At 39.4% G+C, this 14,317-nt stretch overlaps 1 protein-coding gene across 1 annotated transcript in view; it reads left to right on the forward strand.

Annotated features, from left to right (window-relative positions):
• The first annotated feature begins 817 nt into the window (after positions 1–817).
• ZRANB1 (zinc finger RANBP2-type containing 1) overlaps positions 818–14,317 on the forward strand; it is a 64,228-nt gene continuing 50,728 nt past the window's right edge. The window contains exon 1 of the mRNA XM_063433730.1: positions 818–970. The gene's annotated coding sequence lies outside the window, so the exon portion shown is untranslated. The remainder of the gene's footprint in view (positions 971–14,317) is intronic.

Consider the following 14,317-nt stretch of genomic DNA (forward strand, 5'->3'; position numbering starts at 1 on the left):
TGGTTGGACCAGGTTTGTGATGGTGGACTCTCTCTGCCTGGTTGGACCAGGTTTGTGATGGTGGACGCTCTGCCTGGTTGGACCAGGTTTGTGATGGTGGACGCTCTGCCTGGTAGTGGCAGGTTTATGGTAGTGGTATCTGGTTGGGGCAGGTTTATAGTAGTGGTATGTGGCAGTGGCAGGTTTATGGTAGTATGTGGTTGGGGCAGGTTTATGGTAGTGGTATCTGGTTGGGGCAGGTTTATGGTAGTGGTATCTGGTTGGGGCAGGTTTATGGTAGTGGTATCTGGCTGGGGCAGGTTTATGGTAGTGGTATCTGGCTGGGGCAGGTTTACGGTAGTGGTATCTGGCAGTGGCAGGTTTACGGTAGTGGTATCTGGCAGTGGCAGGTTTACGGTAGTGGTATCTGGTTGGGGCAGGTTTACGGTAGTGGTATCTGGTTGGGGCAGGTTTACGGTAGTGGTATCTGGTTGGGGCAGGTTTATGGTAGTGGTATCTGGTTGGGGCAGGTTTATGGTAGTGGTATCTGGTTGGGTCATGTTTATGGCAGTGGTATCTGGTTGGGGCAGGTTTATGGTAGTGGCAGGTTTGGAGCACTGTGAACCCTGCCTTATTATTGTTTGTGTTTATTATTTTTTTTCTGTCCACTCTACTGCTGCTATCATGACGTCACCCGCCTAGTCGCTTAAGACGTCTGTCCCTATTGGCTACCGTCCCTCTCTCAGTCGGCCAATCCCGCAGCGCGCCGACCTCGGGTGCAGAGTGACGTCACACAGCTCCCTGTCTCTGGCTTTTTTTTTTTTTATTTTGCTTCGGTCTCCGGAGCCGCCATTACAGGAAGGAACTGGAGCGGCCGAGCTGGAGAACCCCGGAGCGGGCCAGAGCGGGAGGGACCGGACGAGCGTCACCGAGGAGTCCGGTCCCGGGGGAGATGAGCAAGGGGAGGAGGCTGGCCACGGGATAAAGCCAGGTGAGACCCTGCTGTCGCGACAGTGAGCTGCCAGTCGCGATATAAACACGGTAATCCTCGCTGGGTGACACATACCGGCGAATATCCCCCCAGGCCCCCAATAATAACGCTACCTGCGCCTCTTACCTAGATATCAGAGTTTAGATTGTAAGCTTCGCGGTCCAGGAATGTCCTGTTTGCTATTGGCTGGGGGTTTGTTTACATGTCATGGCCTTGACAGAGAGAGGGGGGGGGAGGGGCTGTCCTTGATGGTTATTGCAGTGTAACCATAAACACTGCAGGGGTCATAGAGCAGGGAGGGCCTCTCAGCTGCCGAAGGGACTACAACTCCCATGATGCTGGGATAGTGGGTGTTGGAGTTGCACAGCAGCTACCTTTCCACCCGCTGTCATACATCATCACTTCCTCCTACACTGCTTTCCAGCAGGATTTCTCTCCATTATTATATCACTCCAGGAGGATCCGGAAACACCTTCAATAACAATGCCCAGGATTATTATTCCCTAAAGTCTGGATTTTTTTTTTGGGGGGGGGGGGAATAAAAGTTAATTTTCAGCGTTAAAATAATTGGCTGGACTTGAAACATGGCTTTTTTTTTTTTTTTTCAAGCATGGAGATTTTCTTCCAGGTATCCCAAATGTAATGTTTTGTATGACAAAACTAAAGAGTTGTAAACATTCTCCAGCTTGGAAATAGTCATATCTTGGGTATTGTATCCTTCATTTCACCATTCTCATGTCAGTTTACTGTAATTTGGGTTTAGCAAATAAACCAATTTTGAAATCCATTTGCATTTCAGAAAATTGAAGTAATATGGTTGTAGGTTAAAGGCCTTAAGTAATCCCTGGGATCAGAGTCCATGTTAAGGTTGCACAAGGAGTTGTATTTTCTCCTCCTTTTAAAAGGATCGCAAAATTGTTGGGTTAACCACATATCTATTGGTTTTTTTTTGTTTTTAAACTACCATCAGCTGCTGAACACACAGTGAGGGGTTCCTTCCTGACTCCTGTTTGCCTGTCAGGTGATTTCTCTAATTTCCATGATCATTGACTTTGTGCTATTGTCACTAGAGGTTGTTAGTCAGTAGTCTGTCCACTATTGTAGAATATATCCTCTGTCATGATGGACTTGTCTTTGCCATCCTATATTAAGATAAATATTTTAGGTTGTTATAGTGTGTGTGTGTGTGTGTGTATATATATATTTATTATACATGTATAGCAGGGAAATTGTTAAAATTGACTCCACAAGAAATTAATGTGTAACCACTCTATGAATAAGTGGTTACGTTATGTTTTTAATTTATTTAGGTGAGTCATTTTGGTACTATGTAGCTAACCTATTGATCACTGACATACCACTTTATGTGCAAGCAGTGGCTAGATATTTTCTAAAAACCAAACCTAAATCTTTTACAGAAGACTGCGGATCAAAATGGTATTTGACCTTATGACTCCAAAGCACTTGTTAAATTGGCTGTCACTATGGCTGTTTTGTTGACAACCTGTTTCTGAGGGGAGTGGTTTGCCATTGCTGAGTATTCTGAAGCCACTATCACTGTAGTATGAGGGCATACGTAAATTCCAGTGTGGCATCTGGGGGGAAAAACAACTTGGTGACCTACTGTTTTCTTAATCTTTAAAAAAAATAACATATCTATTTCTCTATCGTAAAATATGTGTGCTACAGCTGTGGTGAATTTTTGTGATATATAGATCTATATTACATGTAACTTAAGTTATACTTGAAAGGTGGGAAGGCAGAAGGCATTGATTCAAATTTGAAATGGTGTACAAAGATGTCTGTATACACTTGTACCAGAAGGCTGTACAATTAAATTGTCTTATTGCATAGTTTACCTATCACCACTTTGCCTTTACCTGGGTGGTATTACAAATGCTTTATTGGCTACAACTCATTAACACGATTGAAATGTACATTTTAGGTCCTTTTGACCCCATGCCTGTTATTGGTTGGCACACTCCCCAGGAAGCTTAGTCAGTCTTCAGGCTCCATCATAGGAAATATAGTTCAAGGTTAACCATCATTGTGTTACTCTGATTGGACCACCGGGTTCTGCTTCTTTCCTTCATAGAGATTACACTTTAATACATGCTGTTCAGATTACCAAGAGATTATGTAATGTTTTAATTTTTTTGTTCTCAAGGTCACTTTACAAATTCAAGGGGTACCTGCTAAGTTCTTTGCTGTTTTTCTAAATTGCATGGCTGCATTTTATTCATGTTTGCTTTAAACCCCACCCTGCATGTTTCATGTAGGTGTCAGTATACATAAAATGAAAATGTCCTGCTGTTCCCAAAATTCCACTACGGTACTTGTATTTATGTAGAGCAGTGGTTTATAACTCATGGGCCAAGACCAAAACTTGTCTCCATGGTATTTCAGTGGTTTGGAACAGATGCACCATTTTCATCAGGCCCAAGTCAATGCCAACAATAAATAGTTTACTGCAGATACTCATTTCCTACATGCAGTGGACACCCATCACACTGGGGTGGGTCTACAATTAATTTTCTTTTATTGCATAACTTTTGGGTTACTGATGTAATTGTAGCTGACCATGCTATCCCATGTAAGAAGTGATCTGGAATATTGACAGCATGTTTTCTGTTTGTTAAACTTCATATAGGTTAGGTATGTCCAGCTCATGGCTGAGCATTATAGGTGTTGTAGCTTAATGCCTATAGAGGTAAAGACTTGCTATATATTGTGTGTGTGATTCTCATAAATCTTTCAGATGTTGTCTTTTTCAATTGCTACCGTGGCCTAACATTTTGAGTGCTTCCCATTCTATTTAGTTGAAAATGGAACAATCCTTGGGGCTGTTTAAAGTTGCTTGTGGATTATTTCACAAATTGTATTAACAAGAGAAAATGGAGTGTATAATATAGTAATAGAGTGTGTATGCCCTTAGCATTAGTCACAGGGATGTTAATGAATTTGTAACATGTTAGCTGAGCCTGCCAATCGGAGAACTGTCTATCCTGTTACATCTCCATGTCTGAATAATGTTCTGTCTGTGCGTATGTCTCTGCTTGTTACTTTAGAAATTTCTCCCTAAATGCTTCCTGGTTTGCATCATTTCTTTCCTTAGCTGGTTCTTTTAATTCGAGATCTATAATAAATCCAGCTTTTGTGCACTAAACTGTTTTTCTTGTTTTATATTCCTTTACACACCTCAATCACCCTTGCATTTTGGGTGTGAAGGAGATTCTTGTTGCATGTGTATAGAAAACTGTGTGGGCAAAAAAATGGCAGCCTAATTATTAGAATCTCCAGTTCTTTTTACATGATTTGAATAGTATAAAAACAATACTTCATTGTTTTCTGTTCACGCACAGCAAATTGTTCCAATTCATAGTGTATATACTTAAAGGTATATTCCTATTTTTTTGGAAAATAGCAGCTTTCTTTTCCTTAGATCAGTGTCCATCTTTTCCTTACACTCCTGGTAACATAACAGATTATTTTCAATGAAGTTGCTGTGGTGCTTAGAGTTTCTATGCACTGTTTTTACCATGAGGGACTAAAGGGAGCCTTTAGTTAAAAAAAGATTTATATATATTTTTGAGTATTCTAAGATTCCTTCAATTACTGTGACCTCTGTCCACTTGGTTGTTTAAAATATATTTAACGTTGTAATCTCCTCATTTCCATCGATAAGACGCATCTGCCTTCTTTGTTGGCAAGCTTGCTGACTCTTATGTGTTTTCATCCAGCTCAATGCTTGTCATAGAGGAGCATTGGGGACGATTTTCTAAATGAGGAGCATTGATTGAAGAACAGAGTATAACACTATTATTGCAGCGGAATGCCTATAGTGGCTGTCGGGAAGATGGCCACTAGGGTTGTATTTAACATTGCAATTAAAACATTTGTTTTTTTCCACAAGACACCAGTGTTTTACATTGCAGGGGTAAAATTACAGCTGCACTGGACCCAGACTACTTTATTAGTCTTGGTGCCTACAGTGTCCCTTAAAACGGTTTAAGAACAGTTAAACACAAAGTTGAGTAGATGGCGCCTGTCTGCTCAGCCCCTCTTCTTTCAGTGATGTCTGAGGCTTGCATGGAGCACCAGTGATGGGCTAAGTGAGTCAGCTGATGCTCTCAGCCTGTCACTAGCTCCTAAAGGGACACTGTAGACACCTAGACCACTTCAGCTAATTGAAGTAGTTTGGGTGCACTGTCCCTCTGGCACTTAATGCTGCAATGTAAACATTGTAGTTCCATAGACACTGCAATGTTTACATTGCAGCTTTAATTCTGCAAATCAGCCAGTAGAGGGCTTCCTGAGTTGAGACAGACCTCTGGTCCAGTATCTGACGCTAGGCGTCCTCGCGATCTGCATGAGGACCTCCAGCGTCAGCTTTTCCTCATAGGAAAGCATTGATTCTAATATGCGAGCGCCATTTGCCTCACATGCGCATTAGACCCAGTTTGTGCAGGACAGAAACCAGCACAGAGGGACATCAGCGCTGCGAAAAGGTAAGTAAAGGGTTTTTAACTTTATACAGCTTTATATTTCTGGCACTACAGTATCCCTTTAAGAAATCTGTGTGATTAAAAGTAGATGAGGAAGTACCTTATCACCACCACAACATTTTTACTCTTGGTGCCTCCCTTTTATGCACTGCATTATTTTTGATATGTTTGACTAAAGTTGCTTATTTTTTTTTATTTGTTCATGTAACTAAGCAATTTTTTTTTCAGTTTGGACCCCATATTGTTTTTTTTTTTTTTTTTATTTGTTTTTTGAGTACCTCTGTGAAAACAGACAGGCTTGGTGTTAAAGGGACACTATAGTCACCTGAACAACTACAGCTTAATGTATTTGTTCAGGTGATATCTATAGCTCCCTGCAGGCAATCTAATGTAAACAATGTATTTTCAGAGAAAATACAGTGTTTACATTGATTGATAGGAATAACTCCAGTGGGCGTCACTCAGACGGCCACCAGAGGGACTTCCTATCATGCAAGGCCCTAAAAATGCCCTTTACACGTCAGACGTATTAAAATACGTCTGACGTGTGCAGGAGAGAGAAGGCACTGTGTGCGCGCCTTCTCTCTCCAGCCTGTCAGCAGAGGAGGGGGGCAGGCAAAGACCGCGAGCTGAATGCCGCCCTCTGAAGTATGTGCGGCGAAGCCACGCATGCGCACAAGGGAGCAATGACGCTTCCAAATGGAAGCGTCTGATTGCTCCCTGCTCGCGCCCGCCTATTTCGTCATTTTGAGGCTCCTGGCGCTGGAATGAGGTGAGTAAAATATTCTCCCTGGAGAGTCCCTTTAAGGTTTTAATGTTCAATACCAAGATCTAAAAGTTGTGACCCTTATTATACAAATGCAATTTCTAAACATTGCACAATTTCTGTTGCGCTGCAGACCTGTACCTTTTTATAAAGGGGGGGGGGGGGGTGATTTCCACTTTCCATGATTTTTCATGTTTTTTCATTCCCTATATTTAACAAATTTGAGGTATTTTGTAAGTATGAAAAATAACTTACACTTAGACATCTTCTCTAGGGATAGGCTGATTTATTAAAATCAATTTTTGGCTTAACTTCCCCTGGATGTTGGGCAAAAATAACATCCCCGGGACATACTTGGAAACCAGAGTAATCTGAATGTGCCTTTCTTGGTTAAATACTTTATATTTCTCATGGTCTGTATCGGTCTTTTAATTCACCAATACTACTGTTAATTAAATTACTCTCTTGTTCTGCATTACAGAAACGTCGCCCTTTGTGACCTTGCGTATCCCTCCCTGTTGGTCCTTGCAGGGAGGTGAGATAGCGAATATATCTACTGTAATGTACTGAGCTAGCTGACTAAGAGTGATAGTATTGTGACTGCTGACCGCAATCACACACCTATCAGTAACATCAATGTACATGCTGGGAACTCTGTGATCCCAGCCTATTTTAGAGTGGTCGGAGTGATTGCTGTCAACATGTTCAGTTAATGCCAGATTTGTGTAGATCTTGTTGCTTTTTTAGAACTTTATTGACTCTAGGGAAAAAAATATATAAACTAATTCTCTATCTACTTCTCTTTATTCTGCACCTGAGTGCCTCCATCTTAGCTCCTTGCCAATCGTTATAAGTTCTATCCTCTGCACCTGGCAATCTGCGTAGAGAAAATGTGAATAGAAGAAATTAAGCAATGATTGTATTTTTCCTGTTAATTTGCTTTTTTTTATTTTTTTATGCCATGGTCTTGCCTGAACTGGATTGTGATGTCATTTGTTAAATCTTTAATATAATATTACAATATAACGAGTGGTGGATCATGACATGAAAAGGTTTAATAATTGTAATTTTTTTTGGTAAATTTTTTTTTTTTTTTAAAGTGACTTCTAATGTTTTTTTATGTATTTTTTTCATTACATTTTTTTTTCTTTTTTTAAATTCGGTGGTGTAAGTTCCAGAGATGTGCCCCGTTCCCTTTTATGGTCACAAAACTGGATTGCCCCTTGAGCCAGTTCTATACTATAAACTATAATGTAAGTGGATGCCTATCACGCCAAAATTTGTGAATACATTTAAGTAATATGACAGAAATAGTTTTAGTGCAAGAACAGAGACCAAATAAAACACTGACTCAATCAATAGAGAACACACCCTTTGTATAGGGTATTGTAAATATGTCAAGAATCAAAATCTAAAAATACCTACAACTATTTAAGCTTTATAAGAACCAGTTTCATTACTCATTGGTATAATATTTTAATAAACAGTGATGCTTTAATTTAAATAAGGTATTCGTCACCGAACAAAATAATATAGTTACCAAACTATACTCCTAATCTAACTGTGGGTTGGTATATTTGTACGTGATGCTCCAAAAATTGGATGTTTTGATCAAATGTATGACTTGCAGGGTTACTCGCGAAGTAAGAATTCAAAGTTAATTTCAAATTTAACATCAAAATAGCCAAATGTAAAATTCACTTTAAATTCTCACTTTAGTGAATAATCTATTAGACTTCACTCAAATAGCTGAATATTAGATTTTATAATGTAAAAGATTACACCGTAACCAGTGATTATTTGGGCAAAGATAAACCGTATAGTGCTGTGTAATTTCTAAACTTGTTAAACCTTGGTATGTGTAACTTTTAGAAAGTAAACCAAACTCCTCACTTTTACCCTGGCCGTATAATCTAGTCCCCTATCAATTTATGAAATTGCCTGTTCTTCACACTATTTTGCTGTGTCAACTGATCTAAAATCACCTCAAAAATGTTTTTTCTTCCTTCGCCAAACTTGGGTTATGATTTTTTTTGGGATAAATTTATATGAATTTTATAATCTGTCCATGTTAGACATACCCCTTTGTTTGGCTAGAATATCTTTATTCATGGTTGCACTGGCAAATTCTATCCCCACTATGCCAATCGTCTTATGAAAACCCTTATGCATCTCTGTTTAGTCATATTCACTAGAATACTGCAGTTCCACACATTTTAAATTTGTTGAAAGTGTTCTTTTGTGGTGGTTGTGGTTACCCTCTGTGTGCCAGATATTTTCCCTTATTCTTGACTTTGTGGATAAATGCTTAAGTATTATGGGGAATCGTCCTGCTGGAGTATCAGGCTGCCAATCACTAGTTTGATGTCATGAAATTGTGTTTTGCATGTTTGCATTAAGGACCTATTGTTCCAATGTACTTACTGAATAGTGTTGTCAACTGGTACATGGACATCCATTTGGTGTTTGTCAGGCTGTGCCTGTGACAGAATGATCTGCTAGATGAGTAATGGTTTGTGTCTATTTCAATATATTAAATGGCCTGAGTTTTCTGATGTGTTGTCCCCCCCCCCCCCCCCCCCTCGCTCTTTCCCAGCTGTGCATTGGGCAATAGTCTTGCTTGCCATCACAGCAACAACTTGAAACTACAATTTTTTGCTTTGTCAGGCGAATCTGGAAACTGACAGATGTACCCTGCTGACTTTTGGAAGTGTTGTTTGTCCCAATATCATCAATTTGATGTTGGTGGGAGGCCAAAAAATAATTGGAGGTTTGTTGTACAAGAAGGCTGCCTTTGCAGAGGATACAAATATTGACTTACATGAGGGCTTGACAAAGTCGTTTGTTTTTGTCATTGAAAATAAAGCTTGGTTAACTCCCAACTTTTTTTTTTTAGCTGGCTCCTAGATTCCAAACATACTACAGCCTAATGAAGCGGTTTTGGTGTCTGTATATAATCTATATATCTCAAACTATTGCTTTTTCCACCTCCCATTGGTCATTAATGAGAACTGAGCCTCACATGCCTTGTTTACATTAAAGTAGGTGTAATCACTGGGCAGGGCTGTTCTGGAACATTTGATTTTTTTAATTTTTTTTTCCAGTTCATGCAACACACGTTCTATTAAAGAAAACCAAAATATTCTGTTTTAAACAAACCAGTTTTTAAATCTATTTACTATAGTTTTAAAGACCCATCTTGGGATATTACGTGTGTATAACCACACATGCGATCACAGCTTTAGAAATAATTACAGGGACACTATAGTCACCTGAACAACTTCAGCTTAATGAGGTTGTTCAGGTGAGAACTATAGCTCCCTGCAGCATTTCTCATGTAAACACTGTATTTTCTGAGAAAATACAGTGTTTACATTGAAAGCTAGGAACACCTCCACTTGCAGTCACTCAGAGAGAACCAGAGGGACTTCTGAGTTGATGGAGGCATAATATGCCTCCATCCACTCAGATCTGCTGTGCACAAGCATCCTGTGATTCAGTATCTCCTCCCACTGCATGCAGACGCTGAACTTTCCTCATAGATTCATTGATTCAATTCATCTCTATGAGGAGATGCTGATTGGCCAGGGCTGTGTTTGAATCATGCTGGCTTTGTCCCTGATCTGCCTCCTTGCACTGTGATTGGATCAGGCTATCACATGTCAGCAGACTGCTTGTTTTTCCTGAGTCTAACAGCATACAGATTTACAGCTTCTGGCTTTAATACAGTAAGATTTTTTACTATATTTATGGAGGCATGATATGGGCCAGGGGGGCTAGATGGTCGTGTTAACACTATAGGGTTAGGAATACATGTAGTTGCACTGGACACTAGTGTCCCTTTAATACTGGCATCATGCGCTGCCTTCACAATCCACTCACAGCATCCATGGATGCAGGTGTGTATATATATATATAGTTTTGCGTATCTGTTAATAGCCAACTAAATCTTCTCAGGAACGCTTGTAGAAGAAATTAATGTGTACATTGAAGTCTTCCAGTCAGCCCCCTCCCCCCACCCTTTGCTTGTGGGCTTACCTGACCAAAGATTACTCTGCTTTGCCCAGCAGTGGATTCACATTTCAGTGAAATCATAGCCTAGGGCACATGTCTGGCAGAGTGGAGTGAGTGATCTTTGGCTGGGTAAATGTGTGTTCTTGACAGAGGATCACTAACATGGAAGTGCTCTGGAAGCCATGCCCGTGGGAGTTGACAATTTTTCTTTTAAGACGAAGGGCTATAGTTATTTTGCATGTGATTTGCATTTTCTAAATTTACTTTAAAAGCTTTTGTGTGTGTGTATATATGTGTGTATATATGTGTGTGTGTGTGTGTGTATGTATATATATATATATATATATATATATATATATATATATATATATATATATATATATATATATATATATATATATATATATATATATATATATATATATATAGTTATTTTATTTTTTTGTGTGTGTCCTATGGGTAATTTTTTTGAGCAGAGGAAATTTGTGAGGAGTGCTTCAGGCACCCAAATGTTGCTGCATAATCTCACCCTTTTACTTTAATACTATAGCTGCATTTGATGTTAATAGATTCCTGCTATTTGTGTGATCATTGGCCTTCGGACTACAAACAAGGCAGCTATGGTATATACATTTCTCTTTTCAATTAAACTGTTGCAGATAAATCTTGTCCAAACTATGGGACACTATTCTGCTTCTATTTTAGCCTTTTATAGCCTACAATAAATGCTTTTCTAATGGCCAGCAGTGCTTTCCAAGTCTTCAGAACATTGATGTTTCGTCAGGATATGTGACTGCCAGATGACAACTGCTCAGAGGGAACTTGTCACCAGAGCATTTACTTCGAAGAAATGAACATGATCTTCGGACAACTTGTCCCTGTAGGTGGAGGAATCAAATACTTGTTTGATGCAGTTTTGGAAGGTTAAGGGCCAGTTTATCCTAGAAAGGAATGTTGTACGGGTTTTAAAAGGACACTATTAGGTGTGTAATTATTATATATATATATTTTTTCTTCATTCCATGGTCCTGCGCATGCCTGTCAGAAAACAGAAAGTCATTGCACCTAGACCATAATGTCCCTTAATGATTATAACAATTTCCTGGCTAGGGCGTATAAACGAATTAAGCATGACATCACTGGACAATGAAATTGGTTGAAATTGGTGTGTTTTTTTTGTGTCATGTTGGCGTTCTGGTTATAGGCATAGGACCCAACTAGAAACACTAGCAGTTGGAACAAGTGTCCTGAGCTGGCTCTGGTTTTCCATGTGTTGTCCCACACAACTTGGTCTGAGCTCTTTCTCAGATGGGAGGATTTTACTGGAGCCAAGGGAAACCTCAGAGATAAAGTGTTTTAACAAGGAAAGGTACATTCAGATTACTCTGGTTTCAAAGTACATTGCCCAATTTAATAGTTTACCCATTTTATCTACCTCGGAAGTATTAAGGGCAGAGTCAACCCTGCCGGGATTTGAACCTGCGACCCAAGGGTTAATCAGTCTATTGATGATGCATTAGCCAACCGACCTATCTCTTTATATTGTAAAACACAAACTCACACAAAACCACAAAGAAAAACCTGTCCTAGTCGTTTGCAATAATTTGCATTGTAATGGGTCATTCAACTTTCTGCAAAACCACTTAAAGGTGCAACAGCCTTGAATGCCAATGATTATGCCTAGACATTGGTGTAATGGCATATGTTTTGATACTGTCTAGTTATAATTTTGATTACATTTCTTACTTCACTCTGGCTGCACATAATGGCATACTGCTTCACAAAAGCAGTGGTTACAAAGATAAACCGGCAAGACTGGTGCATACCAGCATGGCTGTATTTACGATACTTTATATTAGCAACTTTCTACTTTTAAGTTTTGCATTCCCTTCATCGACAAGCCAGTTGTCCTTCTATAAATTTGATTATGTGGAACTGTACCTCTAAATCCCTCACAGACCTAGATTTCTGTCAATTTATCCTATCCAGCAGCTATTGATGATAATCTCTAAACATGCAGTTTAACTATCAAGGCTTCTCTCTTTCAGTAATTCTGTGCGTTGCTGTATAGGTCATTTTGCTTTCTACCAATGAGTTAATGGTCTGTACAGTCTACTAAGCTGCATGAAATCTGGAGATGAAACGTCAGCTGAGCTGCATTATGCCAGCTGTGCCACAGATGGAAACGCAGTAATCAGCCAGCCTCCATGCTGGCATTACTCTGGTGCTTTATTTTTAAAGAAAATTTATTTTTATTTTTTTACTACATAGGTCCGAAGGCTGTCTCATTTCATGTCAAATATAAAAACCCAGGTTGCCTCACCAAATGTTTTTGTTTTTCTTTTGGATTGGACATAAGCTCTCCCACCCCATAGACCAAGTACTTTCATCAAGTTATTAACAAAGGACATCACGGCAGAACAAGCTCATATCCTCTGATATTCTTTCCTCATTGGAGTTCATAACTACAGCTTGATCGCTCAACATCCGTGTAGAAGTGTGTCAAAACCTGTCTCACCTGTTCTGCAAGAAAGTTGTTTATCTCTTAGCATTACTTATAACCAAGACTTTGTAATTGTTTTAATTTAAAGAAACTAGGCATAGACCAATTATTAGAATTGACATGTAGAATATTTCTGATAATTGATATCAGTCTTCCAGTTTACTGATCACGTACTTACCTCTCAGTCACCGCACGCCGTCTTCCAAATCTGGAAAATCCAGCCTTTGAGAACCTCATGTCATCCCTCAGTGTGAGGCCCCTCATGCGGAGCTCTGCTGAAGACAGGGAGGTGAGAAGGGGGTGACTGGGGATGATAGTGATATGATTGCTGCCATCACTCCTATCAGTAACACTGTACAAAATCAGAGATTCCAGCAGATACTGGCTGGCTGACGGCAATCACACGATCTGTAACGGCACTGTACATGCAGAAATCTCTGAGCTCTGTTGGTTTTTCAAAAGTTTAAATGCAATGGTGATTGGCTCAAAAGGCGACCGATAATCCGTATCAGCCCTGTCTTAGAAAACATGAGATTGAGCGATCTCTAATATAAACAAAAGCATCAATTAACATGGGTGCATTTCACATGAAATGAACCAGTGATAGCTCTGATTTATTTATTGCAAACAAACTTAAAGGGTCATTATAGTCCTCAAAACCACTACAGCTTAATATAGTTGTTCTGGGTCCGCAGTGTAAATACTGCCTTTTCTGTGAGGTGTCCACCTCTAATTACTGACACATGGCAGCCACTGGAGGGGCTTCCTGGACAAGGTCCTGCACTCTTTGCAGGATCCACATTCAGCATCTCTAATCAATAATTCTCTACGAAGAGCTGACTTTCGCAGTGCGGCAATTACTACTTTTTAGCTTCCCACTGTCTCTCTGCATTAGATTGGCTAAGATAATCAAGACTGTGGTCAACAGGGAGGTGAGGCAGGACTGTGTACATTTTTAGTATTTGTTGGTAGCACAATTGAGTTAGGAATGCATATTTAAATTCCTAATGTTAAAGTATTCCGTTTAACTTCTCAAAAGTGTGATCATGATAGTGGAGTTTATATGTAATGATTTTTATTTTTATTTTTTTTTCTTATCCCTTTTGATATTCTGTGGTTGTTGTGTATATCTTATGTACCGGAATAATGATCACAACAGCTTTTGAATAATTTTTAGTTGGTACTGGAGCATTTTAGAATATATTTTTGGGTTAGATCTATGACATATAAATCTTAATGTTCTGTGATGGTGGTGATGTATGGGGGGAAAGGGAGTGGGTTGTAGTTCTTAAGGCATTTGAAGAATATGCTTTTGTCTAGCCTTGGTTTTATAACATAACATCACCATCAAAGCTGAGAGTACTGATCTATATTCTGTTTGACTTTGAAGAGTTACACTATAAAGCTGAAGCAATGAAATTGCCAACATACGGTGATCACCCAAACTACTGATAAGATATTACCTAGGAGAGTGCTTTATATATGAGACTGTAGTCTTCCTCCTATATTGTTCACCCTGCCCTCCTCTGTAAATTAGAACCCATAGACTCTCTTGAGAA

The sequence above is a fragment of the Pelobates fuscus genome, chromosome 10 (genome assembly GCF_036172605.1).
Source record: "Pelobates fuscus isolate aPelFus1 chromosome 10, aPelFus1.pri, whole genome shotgun sequence".
Taxonomy (NCBI): domain Eukaryota; kingdom Metazoa; phylum Chordata; class Amphibia; order Anura; family Pelobatidae; genus Pelobates; species Pelobates fuscus.